We start from the raw sequence: 20,701 nt of genomic DNA, 5'->3' as shown, positions 1-20,701 counted from the left end.
ATAAAATATAAATTCCAATATTTTTTATTAACTATGATCAAATAGTAGTCAAAAATATTTTTGGACAATATCAATATTATAGTATAAACCATTTTTTATATTTTTCTTGTTTCCTGAATTTATTGTTGTTTTTTATCGAATAATTTAAAGATGTTTTAAAATTGCTACAGTTATCGCAAAATGCTTTGCTACTTCACACGTTAAATAGCTTGCCTCGCTTCCTCCGCGATTCCGCATGTCGATAAATTACTCTAATAGCTTTTCTCCAGTTAATTAAACCGCTATCCCCACATTTCACCTTAGTATGCGCGAAAGTGAAGAGACCGATACAAAGGAACCACCTTATCTTGATTCACGTTGTAACAATACGCTGAAAAGTATTAAATAGATGAAAATCCTAAAAAGGACATCAACACTCACGCTCCCAATGTTGAAAAATATTACTTTCTTAAAAAATTGAAAATTAAAAATATTCAGAGTTGTAGTTAACAGAGAATGTTTTTACAGATGATAACATGTGCCAAATTAATTGCAAGATTATATCGGATTTCAGAAATCATTTTCAAAGTGCTGCCGCACTACCAGCTGTAGTATGTAGATTAGTATCACAAAAGGACGGATCAATTCCCACTTTGCCTATATTATATTTTTTTGATTTTGTGAAACATCAACTAATATTAAAATTTTCATTTAGTAATTAAAAACTTGTTATATATATGTTGCAATATCACATTTATTAATATGTTAAATAGTTACAGCAAAAATTTAACATTAATTAATATTCTTTAATATCAAACATAATTTTCTTAATTTATTAAATACTATAAAAGTATAAAAATCATGACTGATATGTTCAAAATAAAAGTTCAATAAAAAATAAATTTGTAAAATAATTACAAAACACAATAAATATGATAACTCTTAACGTGAAATAAATGCGGTTTCATACACGATTAAATTTCGGTTATCAATGTAAAGTAATCTCTGAACAAATTTATATATAAAAATCCGATTTAATATCTCCTACGTCTCCTATGTGATCAATTATAACGTCATCTGATATCGACGCTTTCTAAAATAATCGTGACCAACGTACAGGCAAACGCCAGGTTTCGAGGTGTAACGATTCATCAAGTCAGATATCCGAAATCCCAATCGATGTTGTAGCATGGGGCACGATCGGTGATGAGCCGGTAAATCACCAGCCAGCCGATCCGATTTATCGGTGCCATACATTGACGAATTGTGAGCACATAAATAACGAAGTTTCCAAATCTTTCTAAACCATGTACAGTCCATCAAACTTGAATTGCAGCAGAAAAAAAGTAGCTCACGATTTTAAAGCACGACCGATGAATAACTTGTTTTACCGCAACGAATTATTAAAACGCACTGCATATATATTATTGGAAAATTGTACCAATATCTTTTTTTATAAACTATTGATATCTTTTTTACAAACTGGCGTATTTATAACTTTCAAAATTTCAAATTCACGCACCAACAAGATAATAAATGCAAACATAAGATATGACTCGTAAGACAAGCGCCAATGAACAGAGACAAATGTGTTGGAATTGGAACGAGTATAATAATATATAACTGTATATACCTAAAGGATGTTATGCAAATGTACTCAATATTAGCATACCTTGACTGAGTTTGTGGAATAATAACGCTCCATCGCACGGCTGTTATTATCATCATGCAAACAACAAAAGACAATCAGTGCGACAATAGCCGTGATATCTATATGTGTATGAAACTTCATTATAGTTAGTCGGACGTCATCCATCACAGAATATGGGCGAATACGCGATGTATAATCCGTGTAGGAATTTAGAGGAATATAAAGGATCGCTAATTTCCAGAACAACAAGAACGATGATCGCCAATTAATTATTTAGCTGTTGTATAAATTGATAAATTATTCGATGTGACTAACAAAAGCTAATGTAAATTGTCAGCGCCTAATTGAAATTCTCTCCTCGTGATAAAATAGCATTACACCTATTTCATTATTTCATTATTTTTATATTATCAGTTATTTACTAGATCAATATTTGCTAGATCTAATTTAATATACAAACAAGAGCAGTGTACTTTCAAGTAACAAAACTAAAGAACCGGGCATTAAAGAAATGGGGAGAGTTCGTTATTTAAGACTTTTTCACATCGCGTGATTACAAACCTCGGCCTTCCAACTTTACGCCGGAAGGCAACTTTGTGCATTTTACTAAGCAGCCGCCGAACGCATACAAAGCTGCTTATAAAGTTTCACCGACCGATCGTCAATTCTCGGCCAACGCTTTTCGATGCGCACTGTTCAAGCAGAGCAGTAGTGATAATGGAAGACATTACTTACGGTAACGGCGCTAACTTCGCAAAGTGTACAGGCATTACCACGTGAAACTTACCTGAAACAGAGAAAGCAGAGTTGTAAATGTGCGTTACTCGCTTTTGCACTTGAGCTCTCTATGAGCGCAACGCAACGGACTTGTAATTCTCATAACGCGAAAATTATATGATACGCGATAAAAAGCCGCTTCCTTTGAACAATATGCCCACTTTCTGCCTCAAAACGTAATACAAGAAGACAATATGATCCTTGCACCGACGTAATTTATGCAAAAATATTCACTACCCAACACAAATACTAAGATTTTGATTTCAAGTATCTTTATTCAGCACACAAGCACGCGTTGTTCACTTTTCATTAACTGTGTAAGCAATCAAAACGTAATAAATATGAGTATTACATTGAAATGTTATCATATTTACATTTTAAGTGTAAATCTTATGTAAACATAATAGAAAAATAATAGAAAAATGTAATGTAAACTGAAAATTTCTAATCAAATTTTTATCTCAGCGTTATTACATCTCATTGTTATGCCGCATCCTAAATGCAAAACGGCTTTTATCTGCATCGCAGCGTTAGTCCCTTTCCATACATATCTGCCCACATACGGAGCATTTACTGGAGCGAGCATACATTCCAGCAATCTGGCATTGCGGACCTTCATTAAATATAATCTGAGAGATATAGCAGCTTTGTATGGCTAAACAGGATGGTCAGAAAATGCGTACCGGCAAATTTTACAGCGTTGGAGAACCATAAGTCCGGATAAAATCTCGCCCGAGCTAACGGAAGCTTCCTAGTTTATTCCAGAATATGTTAATGGAAATTTCATTTGCGTTGTAATCATAATAACTTAATCCCATTATTATAAAATTTATGAACTACTCTTCCAACATATTGTGTTGCCATATAGAATTACCATTACTTTTATATAGAACATTAAAAGCAATTATATAGATAATTCGCAATAATGTAAATATTTACGCAAATGTTCTCTTTATATAAATCCGTTTAATATGCTAAAATTGTCAAATAAATAATAAACTTTATACATATAACTGTACAATATCATATATTAAATCATAAATAATGGAGAATAAAAATAAAAATTAACGTAATTATTTTTTTCTTGTAAAAAGTATGAGGATCTTTAACAATATAACAAACGACAAAAGAAGTCATTTTATGATTCTATCTCAAAAGAAAAAGGAACAAAGTGTATTGGTGAGTCGGTAAGATATTGAAAATGGGGACACGAGAGACAATGTAAAAGCGGCAACTAATAGCTGAAAATGGGGATGGTTCATCAACTAAAAGCAGCACGGAGCCATTCCACTGGCCCACATACGAAACGAACCGAGGAAAGCATCGTTCCTCCATAATTCCACAGTTCTTTCCAGCTCGCTATGAGAAAGAACGATAAAAAAGGGCGACGACACGAAAATCAGACCATAGGCTATATATATCGTCGACGGCGCAATATTCTCCCGCTGCTCTTTTTCGTGTTGTTTTGTTTCTCTTTTTTTTCCACTTTTTTTCTTTTTTTTTGTTTTTTTTTTGTACCCACGAAAACGTTCGAAATTTGTTTCGGTTGTCATCGTAAATATGGCAAAGGTATAGTCACGATAACAGCACAGCCGGGTATAATTTTTATTATATCGAAAAACCCGGGCGTTATGGATGATACGTCAAGAACGAACTCGATTGAATCATTCATGAGCATGTCACGTTTGACACAAAATATAAGGGTGGTATCAATCAAAGCGCGATGTGGAACAAATATCAAGAGCGCCACGTGAAACCAATATAATGGCCACCTGATCAAAGAGAGGCGAATTACAAACGGCAATGCTCACCTCTATATATGCCAATTAACAATTATGAAATTATTACTCTATAAAATAATCTGTTATGATAAACGCACAGTGTTGTTACAACATATAGATTGTAACTAAATAGTTACAATCAATATTTAAATAGTTATTTAAAAAAACATTTGTATTAAATAAAGATTTAGATATATATATGAAATTTATATGTATTTATATGTATTTAAATCTCTATTAATTTATACAAATGCCAGTTAATACAATAAAATAATAAATAGAGAAAAAAATAATTATCTCAAATTTTCAATGACAAAATAAAATTTAATAAGAATATTGGAAATGTTTATCACCTAAAGCTATTTACCATGGCTTTTAAAAACATTTGTTATTTACGAGACTCAACGTTACTTCTGCCAATATGTGCAATAAAAATAAATACACGTCTGTGACGAGACAACGACAAACGGAAAACTTGGGGAAACCCCGCGCGAAGTCCTGACTTCCGAGATTTCCCGCGATAGCCTATCGGCAATACGTTCGCTCGAGTTTTCACGTCGTTCGTCCTCTGTCGGTCGGTCTTCGTGAAACTTCGCGACGGAGAAAGTTGTTCGCGGTATGTGCTCGGCTTTTTCATAGGGGCTATCTCTTTCCCCATCCGTCGCCATCCATCCATATGGCGGAAATAAAGCGCCGAATAAACGTTTCCCGAGCAGATGGACCGAACGTACGAACGGAAAATCCGATATTAGCATGCCACGCCGCCCGCCTAGTTCGTGTTTCTTCCCTCCATCCCCATCGTACCCTTTCACCGTCCTCTGCGCTCTCTTTCGATCCTTCGACCTCTCATCCTACCATTTCTCCTTTCTATCTGCCAGCACCTTCCTTTTATTTTCTCATTCGCCTCTCCTTCTTCTCCCCGTCTTCTCCGTCTTCGCGTACGCATTCGCACATCCATAGAAATTGGCCCTTAACTACCGTCAGCATTACCATATCCCAATCAAGATAACCTCGAGCCTACCTTCGAATTCTCTCTTTCCCCCTTCCCTCGTTTCCGACGTCTTTCCTTTTCTACTATCACGAGGTACGAGTGGATTTTCGAGTCACAAATGGACTTTCCTGTCACTTCGACAAGTGGAAAAGAATTTCGTAAAATTCCGGAACGATAGTTCCTACTACTGCATCTCATACAAACGGAATTTCGAATCGCCATGCGACACAGAGCAAATTCAGCATAAAAATTACGTCAAAATGCATACATAAGTATGTAATCTTCAATAAGAAAAAAATATTAGAAAATATTAAAGATAATATTATTATGGGAATGCTAATCGTACGTTATGTATAATCCTGTTCAATTATTATGCGTTAAATATTAAATAATTTACATTAAAAAAAAAAACAAAAAAAAATCACATTTAACACTATTGCTAAAAAAACATCTACGTAAGAAAAAAATTTATAGAATCCAGATATTTCGCTGTAATTGCATATGTAAATTTGCAAATGGGGAGAGCTACCCTCGTGAAATTGTGAAATATGGCATTCGGATATACAGATACGCATTTAGAAAGTCCTCGGGGTGCTTCACGTCGATATGAATGAGTCCCGCTATGCGAACGCGCTTGTGCATGTGAATCGAATACAGCAAGTCTCGAGAGAAATCATTATATCGCATCAAAACAGCGTAAAGTCACTGTATTTTTCTTGACATTCGCCTGGGAATACAAAAGCACCAGCGTTATCCCGAGATTATATTCAATATGCTTCGACATTGAGCTGTCCGCGATATTGCGCTCCGTCAAAATATCGATGTCAACTATTGCATTCGATCAAGTCAATAAAAGTCCTATCTTTCTATCGTGAACATTGCGCAAAACTTTGGCACACAGCACCGCATATAACTTCGCTATATAACATCGTAAATTGAACGAGATTGCACCGGAACAATCGTCCTAGTGATTGCTGACTTTGCGAAATGAAAAAAGTTTTGAGGACCTATTAATTTCTAAGAATTGCAAGTAACATACTTCAACTTTGAAATTCTTGATTCAGAGTCGATTATTAGTTGAGGAATGCATTTGTGATTACATTTAAAGCTACAATACATTCATATATATTATATGTATAAATCTATCTCTTGTCAATTCTCGCAATAAATTGAATTTAGAATGATTTATAATGATATTGATTCACTCAATACAAATGTAGCTGCAAAAAAGATAAAAATCAGATAATATAAATCTTCTTTGTAACATACATAACGCTTATCCCGCAAAAAATATATGTTTTCATAGTATTAATCCATATTTCATCGTACAAAGTAAGATAAAAAGCCACAAACAAAATATGAAAGTTTTCGAATCGCTACTGTATTGAATTGCTACATGGACAGCTGTATAACGTATATTCGATATATTCAATTTGCCGTTTTAAACAAATCGGATATCGTAAAAACGTGCTGATCGGCCAGCGCCATGTGCGCAAAGTGGTAGTAGAGCAATCAATTATATGGTGCGACAAATGCTGCCTAATATTAATAAATCCCATGCCACGCGCTTCGAGCATTACTGAATAATTTGTCGCAATATCGAACCCAAGCGAAGCCGTCGCTGCGCTGCCGGTTCATCGGCAATATGGCCGAAATAATCCGCGACGCTGATGTCGGCTGACCCGACTGCGGATAACCGGCCGCACACACGCCCGGAATTCGATCAAATTCGATTTAATTGTGCGGCCGGCCGGTCACCCAATGTCCTTGAAATGCATATATTGTACGTGTATGTATATTGTGTGTATACAAATGCGCGTGTGTGTGTAGAAGGGTGCGTCGCGCGTAACACGATACGACGTCGTCTCGCGCGATAACGCAGGTATGCAAGAGGGTCGGAGAAACGCGCGCGCGACGGGGTAGTTTACGAGGAGCAAACACGCCCGGCTGTTTCGCACGATGGGATCGAATAGACACGCACAAGTGTGTGTACGCACACGAGTGTACGCATGTACAAGAGACACCGGCTCACCCCCCCCTCTCTCTCTCTCTCTCTTTCTCTCTCTCTCTCTCTCTCTCTCTCTCTCTCTCTCTCTCTCTCTCTCTCTCTCTCTCTCTCTCTCTCTCTCTCTCTCACTCGCTCGCTCGCTCTCTCTCCCTCCCTATCTATCTGCGGCTGCATCCTGGCACGCATTATCTGCTGGGCGCACTGATAACGCCTCCACCACCGTTGGCCTTCGCTCGATTAATCCGCGTGCTACCGGACAAATCCTCCCCTAAAAACAGATATACAGACTGGCTGGGTCCTGCCGCGCAGACGATCCGCCGGCCACGCTCGGTAATTAACCATGTAAACCCTCGTTCGAGAGGTCGAACGAGTGTAACGAAACGTCTCTTGATTACCGTAATTGGGAAGAAGCTTTTAAGCAGATCCCGGGATTTTCCTGTACGCAAGCTCTCTTTGTCGACGCAAATCACGCCAGATGACATACGAAATTTTATAACGTAAATTTATAAATTATATATTAGCTTGCATTATATGTAAATTATATGTATATAATTTAAATATATAAATTATCTCATAAATATACAATTAAAGTGCATTTACATAGATCTCAAGCTTATCACTTTTTAGCTTTACTTTTTTTTAGTGCTTTATTTTTTGGTATATTTAGATGATTATCAATTGTAAATTACAATTGATAATCACTGTAATATTTATCAAGCGTAATTTATAATTGATAAACATTACAATTTGTAATCACTTGTAAATAATAAGTGGACTGCTTGTGCAATGATTTAACAGATTAATCGGATTACAGATATCTTATGTATACATAAAATAATATATTGTTAATATATTGCTTCTCGTCATTTCGATTGAGCCTTTAAATGTCTCTCCGGATACAGAACGCGCGATTCATAGATTTATCATGGATATTTTAAAATGGCTGCGCGTAAATCATCTATAGAAGCGTTTGATAACGACATTCACCCATTGTCGAACGAGAACGTAGGCGCCATGATAAATAAATGGACATTTATGAACGAGCTCTCTTAGTAGGACAATAAGCCGCGATAAAAGAATATGTGTGTACCCTTTATCCCACCGCCACTATACCTCATTGATTTTCCAGAAGCACGCCTCTCCGATGTTGGGCCCATTGTATATGTACTATGTCCCGGGTGGGTGATTTCACGGAAGAATCGCGCATTGTTTTAGCCGAAGGCGGCGAGACCCGCAAAGGGGATTTGTCGGGTATTGTCTCTGAACTACCGGCGAACTAGTCGACTTGTTTTCAGCCTAAACTGCTTAGTTCCATTAGCAGCTCGCTCCCGTACCTAGCAAGCACGAGTCGCAGCGCAAAGAAGCTGTTCTGTCCGATCGCGAATTACGCGCAGTTACAACAAACGGCAAAATTAGCGTGCGTTCAGCGACGTGAAAAAAAAAGGCGCGTGAGAAAACTCTTATCCAATCGATATCGCTATCGCAATTGCAACTTCTTATATGCTGTTCGAAATTTTTCTAAAATCTACACAACGTTTCTCGAGTACCCTTGATGCAGTCTCATGTATATTGAAAACTACTACATATTCTAACGACACTTGAGAGCAGTCGTAAAGCATACGCCATTGAATTTTATTGACGTTAGCAATTTGTTTCAAAAACAGTATCGCTTAATGGGATGAAAATTTATTCTAGTTAAGCGGTAAAGTGAAATAGAAATAAGAAATGTAATTGACGCGTGCAATTGATGCTTTTCATCCAAGACAAACGATTTCGAATGGTGAATATTTTGCATGGCAATTCTCTTCGCCAGCTGCGATTGATAGAGTCGGCATCGGAAAAATCGGCGTACGACCGAAGTAAGATACAAAGAGTACCAAATTCGGCAGAAATGTTCAGATTAACGAACATATAATTCTATAGAATCGATCCCTAGCGTTACATTCTCTTTCTGCCGTACGTCCATTCGTCTCTCTGCGGTTTTCTCGAGCGGATGAGTATCCTCTGCGGTTTCTATTTGGCACATCCATCTCGTCGCTAACAGAACCACGAGTTATTCGATTGCGCGCATTGAGTTATCCGCATAGCTCGATGGGAAATCGAGTTACTTCGACGATATTCTCCGAATTACGTTAACATACGACAAGGAGATCGATGCGTAAATCGACTGGTCGCTCGCCCAAAAGGAAACTTTGATGTTAATACGACTACGAATATCCTATAAATTAAATCGATGGATCTTTAATTCGACATTGAGCAGTTTAATGATCTAAATGAATTCCGCTTGATGGCGAGTTTCACGACGGAAATGTGAACAGCAAGAACCGCAAAAGTGAACCGCAAATGATGATACGATTAATATAGAAAGCTATTATAAATTTCTCGTTTTATATTCACCCGCGACTCGAATATTGCCTACTTCGAGTCTGCGAGTGCATTGGTTGCACATTTAATACCTGGCAATTTATGACGGGCTCTTTCTATTCACCAAGGTTTTCACGACTCAAATAGAGAAATCAATATACGGGTCGCGCTCGATCAGAATAACAAAAAAAAAAGATACAAAATTTTATCAGTTTTATTTTCAGTTTTATCAATTTAATTTTTATCAGTTAAATTAACTAAAATTATTGTGGATATTCTTGCACATTTTTGAGTAGAAATTAAAATAGATAAAAGAATTAATCTCTTAACTCTCTCTATTTAGACATCGTTATAAATTATTTTAAATTAACTAGTATCTGAAAATAACATAGATATTTATTATATGATTTTTGAAGCAAATATATCTCATGTCAGACATTCCCGAATAAAATATTGATATTTAAAATATTCGAGTATAATCTTGTCTCCATTATATATATATATAATATAATTGTCTCCATTATAATGAACATTGTAACAAATTAAGGTTTTAAATCAAAGATTAAATACTTGAAATATAACTATTAAAAATGTCAGAACTTAATCTAATATCTCATATATTTTTTTGCACGTAAAAAAGACAATTGAAAAGCTAGAAATAATCCATGTCGAGACCTGCATTCTATAAAGCCAGACTTAGTTATATATGGAGCACCTATATTGCGAATTTAGGTTGCGAAAAAGCATAGATGTGACATTTCTACGCGACCTAATCGAACGTTTTCATTCTGTAAAACTCTCCTGACCTGAATTAAAAATTCTTTCAGCTATATTCGACAGAAGATAATAATAGTAATGAGAACATACATTCAAAACTTTAAATATATAATACATATATTCACAAAAAGTCACGATTGCTATATCACGTAAGAGATCTATTTTATTTACTCAATTTACATAAATTTATGATCACATAACAAAACCGAAAAAGAAAATTGAATATTTTATCAATCTTATTCATAAATAATTGTGCTAAAATAATATTGTACTGCATATTATATTATATTTCATTAACTTAATATGTGCATCAATTCAATTAATATTTTGCTAGAATATTTTCTCACAATCAGTACGGCAGTCACAAATAAGAATCGGCACAATGCCATGTGGCACGTCTCGCGCCTTCTTTCATTTGCGTCTTGCATTTACTCCACACAGCAAGTCACAGAGCGCAACATCCAATTTAACTTCACTAGCAAATTTGTCCGAGAATCGGAGAAAACTACCGTACTACTCCATCCCTTTGAGACGTGAGCTCGAGACAGCTCTCTGTTCCTTGTATCGTTTGGAATTCATTGAAGCAAACCGATTTTCCACGAGATCCAGACAGAGTAGAGAGCTTGTAAATCGAAATTCTAGACCCGCATTTGATTGTGGACAATGAAAGCAATGTTTCTAAAGAAACGCAGCGCGCGATCGCTACGTGCGAGCAATTTTCACTTTCTCGTTCAAAATCCTGATTACTATTATCTACCACGTGATCGAACTATCAACCCATGCGATATTTTAATTTTGGAGTTTGACAGGTAGACATCACCATACTGTCTTTTAGCTCGAAAAAGTTCGTTTGCTTAGTCGTGTGTACTTTCTACCTTCCACACGCACATTATACGCGCACTTGAGAATAAAACGACACATGTATACTGCAAGCCTGGAAAGGCAAACGACGCGACAGACTGCAATTTGCGAAAGCTCGGCAACGTGCTGAAACTTGTGTCGAGACAACCCTGTAGATACTCTGGCTCGGTATCATACGTAGTGCTTAACTAGATAAACCATAGTAGTAAAAAGAAATAAACATGTATGCAAGCATCCCAAAAAACGTGAGATACATATCATAATGAAATCGCGTGACAAATCCAAGTTTAAACTGATGCTTTAGCAAACACCATTATGTCTCAAATGAATGTATATATAAATCTCTACACAATCGTTGGAAATAGTCGTAGCGTGTTTCTCCCTTGACACTCTTAAATATATAGCTAGGAAATGTACGTGTAAAGACGAGACGATATATAAGCAACGCTATTTTAGAAGCGAAGCAATTTTAGAACACATCCCTCGTTAAGGAAATCAGGTTGAATTACTCGACTAAATTACTTGAAAAGTCAATCTTTTGCAGCAATGATAACTTCGCGCGATTAATCGCGTTAATCGCTCAAATCATCCATTTGGCGGTAATTGCAGTTGACAGAGTCTAATACGTCACTCCGGATAAATGCGCGACGCGCTTTAATACGGACGTTGGAAAACATATGAGGGATTAAACGGTTGAACTGCCGTCTCCCGCAATCCCGGTTGTTACCCTGCTTGAAACGCGGGTATCAGTTGGCGGGGCAATTATAATGGACTTCCCCTTTGTAACGTATGGTACGAGACAAAGTTCTGCCACATGCACGGGTCTACATCGCAGGTCATAAATATGCATTCTGCGTTCGCCGCTGTGTGTGGTTACGCGCAGGCCGCGTAACACCAATACCCTCGAGGCGCGCGCAAAACACCGAATTTATCAGCGGGGCACGCGCGGTCTTGCGGTGCGCTTAGCGCAAACTTCCTTTGCATCTAACTAAACCCGCGTTATTTAGCGCACATAATTTGCCGCGCGCTATGATAACGCCGACCAAGTAGGAATTAATCCATGATTCGCTTAGCGCGTTGAGCGTTAATCTAACTGTACGTAACGCGTGTTCGCGTGCACAGCACGCACTGCGAGCTCGGGCTTGGATGCACGTATCGAGCGTGTAACGAGAGCCGATGCGCCGCGAGTTGAACGCGCCAACCACACAGATACGGAACATGGCATGATAAGAGGAAAAGCGGGATCACGAGTGCGCAATATTAACGTTGACATCCTAATTTCCATTCTAGCGATTTTATCGATGCGAGGATTATGCGATGGGCAGCTACGTAATCATCGAATAAATTAATCTCGCGTTAGTGCGGGAGCACGATGCGCATTATCGCTTTATCAGCCACAGTTAATAATCCGGTGTTAGTATCGAAAATTAAATGAGTGATTTGTAATTACGCATTTTGTTTATTCGCTAATGCTAAAACCGCATAAACGTAAATTTTTCGTGCAACAGAACAAAACGTATTTTATGTTAAGTAATGCCATTAAAATATGTACGTAAAAAAGTAGAAATAAAAGAGTAAATGAGTTCTATTTTTGGTAGAAATAAATTTCACAGTAAAAACTGTACTTTCATAATATAAATGATAAAACCAAACCAGCTTATAATAAATTATGCTGTGTAAAATAGCGAAAATTATTAAATAATTTTCATAATGATAATAATGCAATTAAATCATTAATAAATTACAATAAACAATTTAAAACAAATTATTAAAATTAATATAAAAACAAATCTTTCATTTGTAGATAAACGCAACGTTTGTGTACGATTGGTTTCACTAGCATAACATGAGCACAAAAAGCTTTCGCTGTGTACCACAGATTTCATCGAAATACGCAAACGTTAGCTTTTGCGTGGCGGGAATTGCGCAAGCAAGTACCAAATGGTGCATAGTGAAGAACACTTTAGCGCAACGACATACCGAAATCGCTTATAAAGATTAACTATTGTCTACTGGATGCAAACTAATGGAACGTTCGATGGCCAGCTGCGCATACGAATGATCGAATATGAGTCACGTCTATTCCAGTGCTGCGATATACAGCTTCGTGCACAGAAAGTCGGAGAAAAACAGATTAAAAAAAGCAGCATATAAAAAACGTCTTATTCGGGCATACTAAAAATGACGAGATAAATGTATAAATACAGAAAAAGCACTCATGTTTTTATAATAAGAACAAATTATTAAAATTTGTTTCAAAATTTCACAGGAAATACATAAAAAAATTACTGAAAACTTTAGTAAGTTTGAAATTAAAGAATTTAAAATAATATAATGTGTGCATCAATTTGTAATCAAAAAAATAATTCCAATAATTATTATAACAAATTCAACTGTATTTAGATAATAAGTGTGAATAATAAAGTATTAAATAACATCAAAAATCCAAAGTTTAACAGTGAGAAAATTGTCTACAGGTATATCAACGAGTTTATCCACGGAGAAAAAGAAGTTTCGTGTACACGTGAGATCATCAAACTAAGTTTATCCGCGACTAAAGCCGTCGTTGTTCAGGACTCTCAACAATTCCCGACAAGCGCCAAGAACAACTCATATTTCTTCCCTGAAGCATTCCAGCCCGACATCCTCTTGTCGTCCGGACCACGAGGTACCGACTTTCAGCGTTACACGAGATCAACTTCCCGGTTCTTTCCCACGAAAATACCTCGCTGAGTTTCTCAAAAACTCGCAACAGCTACATTATTAATACCGGCTCTTTGTCTTTGTCGGGTTACTTACATCGGATATTTCATAATAAAACCATGCAATTCTCCATGAGGATCTCCTGTTCCTGTTTTGGCGCACTTGTATCACTCCGAAAAAAAAACAATCACGTAACAAACGATTATGTAGCGCTTTTACCAGCGAAAAACGTGTAACCGGTAATACCGGCGATGGAGGAACTATCACACGATATGTTGAATTCGCCGAACGATACGGCGGAAAATATCTTATCCGTGATATAAATCACGAATACACAAGCACGCGCGAGATATGTATACTATCGAGACCGAGCTAGTTTCCTTCTTCCGTCAACCCACTACATCACTGCGAGAATCTACTATCCAATGAACAGAAAGACGGAAGCCGTCGTGGAAGCGACTGTAACGCCGTTACCCCTTGATCGTCCGGGGTCGTACTGTGTTTTACCCCGTCGCCCCTTCTTTCGGTAACCCGGCCGCGCGAGAGTATCTACGGAGCGCAAGCGCCGTTTCCACGCGCCCGCGAGAACCTCGAGCGGGGGTTGCTCCCGCGGTCAATGTCAGCCAACATCCCTGACTCCGGCTCCTGACACCAAGAAAGATATAGCCACTTCGATGGCTGTGCCGACCCCTTTTTGGGGGCCCACTACATACAATTCATAAGACGCATGCTATATCTGTGCGTAGAGAGAACGTTTAATCCGTCGCAGTATTCGCATAAATAATAATAGTCGTTCGGGTATTACTTGATGCAACGAGTCAATTATTTGTAGATATTGCAATATTGTCGTATAAATAATTCTTATTTGCTTCCTCCTTTGTTGTAATAATTAAAATATACTGAGCAATAACTGTAAATGTGTTAATGTAGATTCTAAAAACTGTTAATGAATGGCTATTATCAAAAAAAATAATTGACAAAAAAGTTCAAGAAAAAGCAGATATTTATCGCACAAAAATCAGGATATAAATATGCCGAGCTTTTTCGGCATAGCTGAAAATGCTAGAAAGGCAAATAACTTAGTTACATACTCGCTACGATTCTGAAGAAAATTTTATACAGCCAATAGTAAAACTGTCACAATCGTAAATAAACAGAGATTAATCCTAATACGTCGTATTGTGTACTTAATATCAGAAATTTGATATTAGATTAATTAATTCCGTTTCCTGTATAAACCATTATGTACTTATTCGATGGACTATGATAAATCTAATTTGCAAGCGCTTCTACCGGAAACGATCCCAGTGCAAAGTGCTTACAGTCGATTAACGACACCGACATCACCAGGTATTCCTCATTCGCTTTAACCCGGTAGGAAGCTCCTGAATATTAATGTACTAATGCCGAAAGCAACGCAGTCCGGCAGTCCGAATTCTACATTTCTAATGCACCGCTTCGGCACTGCAATAGCGAATTGCGCTTTAAAGCGCAAGGTGCGCCAGTGATAACTTCTACGTGTCAATAATGTTTATTCTCGTAGCCGAGATTCTATTTTCCGCCGTAAAACAAGTGCTGGTCTATATCAAAGCGGCGCCCAAATGGCTGCTCAGACGCGCGTATAGCAAACCACTCCCGCTCATGAATACTAACGTAACACAGGATTTCGGCGACGGTATCTCTGGGGTTTCCGGTACAACGCTACAGGGATCTCACGTGTAACGGAACAGACTCTGACGAGAGTATTATCGACAAGGCATTAGCATCGCATGATTGCCAGGAACACTCGAGACGTACACTTCATATAATAACAAAATACTGATTATCGCTACATCCACGTATAGATAGTAACAATTATTTGCAAAAAAAAAAAATAATAATGCATTCAACTTTTTAGTCACACGCACAAAGTTATGCCTTTAACAAACCACGTACGCCAAAACCGCTCGATTTGCTGCAGCTGCATTTGCAAAGCAAAATAGAGATATCACAAAAGCTCATACAAATACGTTGTTGGAGTAACGAAACAAAACTGAACAGTTGCATACGAAACTATATGTAAAAAACAATATTTTTTTTCGATACTCCGATCAATGTATTCTTTCAAAATGTTTCACGTGGGCGTGTACATTAAAATCAATCGCACATATTGCAAAGTGATACTTTCACGGATTCTCAAATACAATAGCAATGTTGATTTTTGCAATAAATAATATGTCAGACTGCATGATTACTGTCATTTTTTTATCTTTTGTATCAGTTTAATATATTTTTTATATAAGTAAAATGATAAGATAAAGCAAAATGTGTTAACAGATCTTCAATATCTTATAAAAATAAAATAAGAGTTATGAATATAAATTCTAAATTTATGATATATATATCTATAAATTGCAAGTCTGATTTCATCATTACACTATCTGAATAAATGCTGTTTAATTAATTTTATTTTTAGAGACATAAAATAAAAAAATTCCTTCATTAAAATCCTTTCATAATTCGCACGGTGTACAAAATTAGTAGAATGAGTGACTAGTTTACTTTAAATTACTATATATTGTAAAAACATAAATTTACTTCCTACAGAAACAGAGATCAGTTTTTTCCATTAATTTTAACTGAAAATTTAAATGAATCGGGTGTCAATTGATCTATAGATGTATATCAATTGTTATGACTAGCTAGAATTTTCAATATTACAACTGATAAAATTCATAGCCAAATTATTTTTAAAACAATAATAAACAAAGGTAGGAAAAATAAAATGTACTTTAAATATAAATTTATATTGATAGATAAAATATATAAATGTAATAAAATATTTAAATTTCTAAAATTTTCGTTGCAATAAATCACTTACTTATTGCATTATATTAACATTATAAAAAATACTGCAAATTACTCACACATTTTAGAATTGTTTAAATCTCGTTCTTTTGTATACTTTATTAATAAAAATATAATATGCATACAAACGATTGTATCTCCTTTAATTACTTAATTTTGCAAATTTGATGCTTCCGTTTTGCACTATTATTTCATTGAAAACACAAAATAATTACCATATTTAATGAAAATCACCGTTCATTTCGCTTATCAAATGATAAACAACATATAAAGACATTAGATACAATACAACGCCCTCAAAATGTCGATACTCCAATTAGAGAACAAAAGATAGCAGTTTACTTGTGTACCGAAGATGCTTCGTCGCGAGTGCTCGAAGGCTCTTCCTTCTTTCCCCGAGACTTTTGTTTCACGGGTTAGCGATAATGCGATTTCTCTTGGATTTCCTTGGATCTCGCGCGCGACAATGGAAGAAAGACACAGGACGAAAAGACAAAAAAAGTAAAAAAAGGAAAGAGAAAGACAGAGTAGTAGCATGTGGAAAGGCGCCAACAACGGAGCGCACGATTTACGATGTGTCCCCGAGGAACACACTGATTTCAAATGTTTCTCGCCGATCCTCCTACACCTCCGCCTACCGTGGTCATGCCGATATCGTGCGAAAAGACCTCTCACCACGAGGATAGCGTGGCTTGTGAGCATGAGTGCTCGGAAGCCGACGTTAACGGTAACTTCTGCGGATATATGGAATGCCGCAGACGCAGTCGTTCGGCATCATCGAGAATAAACTCGAGTAAAATCGATCGCGTCGATATCACGGTGGAACAAATGGCGAGATTCGCAAGAATTCTTTGGGTGAACGAGATTTCATGAGAATGATACTTTTCCCATTCGATTATCTATCGTACATCTGCACACTTATCTACTCTAATCACTGATTTGTATGTTGTAAGCAGTAAAATAAACATTAATTATAAATTGATGCGATCGCTTGATATAATTTGGATAAAATCACTCCTAACAAAATCATTAAATTAAGAGAAATGAAAAAACTTCCTAAAAAATTAATTTTGTTCATTAATCCAATGAATTCTCATTACTTCCTATTATCTTTTTATGTTGTGATTATAAGATTCAAATTCAAAGCTTTATTTTACCGCAAAATACTTAAATATCAATATTTTTCAAGATTCTTAAGATGTAAACATCCAAAGTAACTATACAACAACTATTTCTTTCACATACAGATAGGAGAAAACTGCGAAAAATAAAATATTATAAAATTCATGCAGAAGAATTTATACAAAGAGTCGGCTTCTGGAAATTATAATTAATGCAAATAGAGGACAAGCGAAAGATTAAAAAAGCGACACGTTTAAAAAAAAAAGAAACTTCCGATGACGCGGACTTGTCTGTGTCGAGAATATTGATCACTTGACCGAAGTGAAGTTTTTTTTTGCTCGATTCAAATCTCAACCAGCGCTCATAAGTCGAGCTCTCCGCCACGATAAATTCACATGGCGCACCTGCTACCATTCGTGGCACCCTCACGCATTCATCCACAGTGGCGGTGGCGAACGAGAGAGGGTGCGAATGGCAAGTGAAAGAGAGGCGCAGGGTAAGAGGGAAGGTATCAATGAAAGACGGGGATTTTTCAATATCCTATTCTTCACGCCGCTATAAATGCAGAGAACCGCGCGACGCCGTCGACGCATCATCATCATACCTCAGAATCGTGGGCAAATAAAACGCATGGAAAAGAAAGCAAGTGCAGATTAAGCGGCGAAAATGAATGAGATCCCGCCCCCGACGCGCACTTCCGAGCAACGTTGTTGCGCGAGCCCGTTTCTCTAGTATTTCAGAATAAAAATGTCTCCGATCGATAAAAAAATAATTGCGCGCTATTAAAATCTCGATTCGGCTGCAGATTGCTTTTAACGTTGAATCGCCAATGCCGGCAAATGGCTTTCATCCACGCGAATAAAACGACTGTCAATCTCACGCGATCTATACCCAAGGTTCTGGCGAGCGGCGAAGCAAATGGGCGGTTGGAATTTTTTCGATATCCCATTTCCATGCAGCAAGATGGCCAACGAGAAACAAATTGCCTAACCAATAACCGCGAAGACACGGAAAATGAATTCTCTTTACTAAGCCGTATTTACCTTCATCCTTATATTTGCGTTTCCTGGAAACGCGCTTATTCGAAAATGTTACGAAAATCAAGTTGCATAACTGCAACCAGATGAAACAGATACCTATAGAAAATAACACAGCATAGATAGTGTTGTATTTTTTGCCTCAGGAATATATATGTCGATAAAATAAAAATAGTTCCAGTAATCTTAAAAGTGAATAGTATGCTTTATTGCATTTAAAAAAACGGCCATCAAAAATTAATTAAAAGTGATATGACAAAGGAAGACAATTTGATATATTTTCACTTGATATCTCGCTTTGATTAAATTTTTGTAAAAATATATTTTCAAATATTTTAAAACTTTTTGTTAAACTTTTAGTTTGAACATTTTAATTAATTAAAATGCAAATTTAAGATTTTATTTTTTATAACCAAATTATTAGAAAACAAATTGTTAACTTTTCAGCGAGTTATTTAAATTTGAACAAACATTTTTAGATAAAAAAAGGATATTTTAACTTTACAATTACATAAATAAAACAAAAACACTATTTTTGTAGTATGCAGTAGTTTGCTAAAATATTTATCATTATATTTATAGTTTCAATATTTGTTTTAATGGCATTAATGCTTTCCGAATATATCTTCCTTAATGCTTCATTATTATACGATCTAAGTTTTCTCACTGATAACTTCGAATGTCCGAATTGATAGATCAATCTGACGTCAAGGAGTTTCGGGTATTACTATAAGACAAATTATGCAAAGACGCTCCTCCGTGCCCGTGTCGCATCCTTCGCGTTGCCCTGCGCTCGCCCCATTTGCCATTAATCTTGTCCCATTGTTCCCTTCCCGCCGCGTGTGAAACTACGGATTCTAGAGCCGTCGCATATTATTCCCCCGTGCCTCGCACTCCCTTGACCTCGCTTCGCTCAGTTTCTCGTTCTGAAGTTTCGCGGAAGATGATCGCGCCACGACGAGAACAGAACGAGTACACGAGGAGAAACTACACAAACTATCACAAACTTGCACTTTTATATCTACGACGGACAATTCACCGTTATGCGTGCATTACACAGTATGATAAATAAAGTAAATACAATGTGCACGAATAAACCATAAAATATACTCGATTTAGCGTATCTTAAAAGAGGAAGGACAGAGAAGATGCGACCACCCACAATGTATATCGTTGCCTGCAGCAATAAGACGTGAAAATCAAAAAGCTACAAAGCAAAGATAGGATGCAAGACGATAAAAACATGAAATACCCATTATACTTTTGAAAAGAAAACAAAAAGATTATGTCGATTGTCAAAAGTTTTCAATTTTAAGATAAATATTACTTTAGCAATTTAAATTTCTACTTTATCCAATATTTTTATCTATTTCTTATTGCATAATGAATAAATTTTCTTGTTTCTAAATTAAACAAACTTGATTAATACAAATCATCAAAGTAATATCAAAATATGACAATTGAGTGTGACAAAAAGTAAACTTTTATATAATCTTGTAGTGACAAAATGGATATATCGTATTGTATAAATCTTTTACCAATGAAAGAAAATCACAATACAGCATAAATCACTAGATTGCATGTCTTTCTTAATTAGATTCTTTAATAGAAAGATATTTGTGTGTAATATTGGAAAAGAATATTTACTAACAATGAAAGTTCGCATAGCTCGTAAACCCACAGAGTTTCGTGCGGAAGTAATCGCGTGCGAGCGAAATCAAAGTTTCCCGAGCTCAAACCTTATTCCTCTTCGAGAAGTATCCTTTTTCATCCCGAAACTCAGCTGGAGAAGTTCTCCCTACG

General features: G+C 36.4%; 1 protein-coding gene across 15 annotated transcripts in view; it reads right to left on the bottom strand.

Moving 5' to 3' along the window:
- Dys (Dystrophin) overlaps positions 1-20,701 on the bottom strand; it is a 419,847-nt gene that overhangs the window by 340,589 nt on the left and 58,557 nt on the right. The gene's annotated exons all lie outside the window — the stretch shown is intronic.

The sequence above is a fragment of the Linepithema humile genome, chromosome 5 (genome assembly GCF_040581485.1).
Source record: "Linepithema humile isolate Giens D197 chromosome 5, Lhum_UNIL_v1.0, whole genome shotgun sequence".
In the NCBI taxonomy this organism is placed as follows: Eukaryota; Metazoa; Arthropoda; class Insecta; order Hymenoptera; family Formicidae; genus Linepithema; species Linepithema humile.
This window is presented reverse-complemented; position numbering and strand designations above follow the sequence as displayed.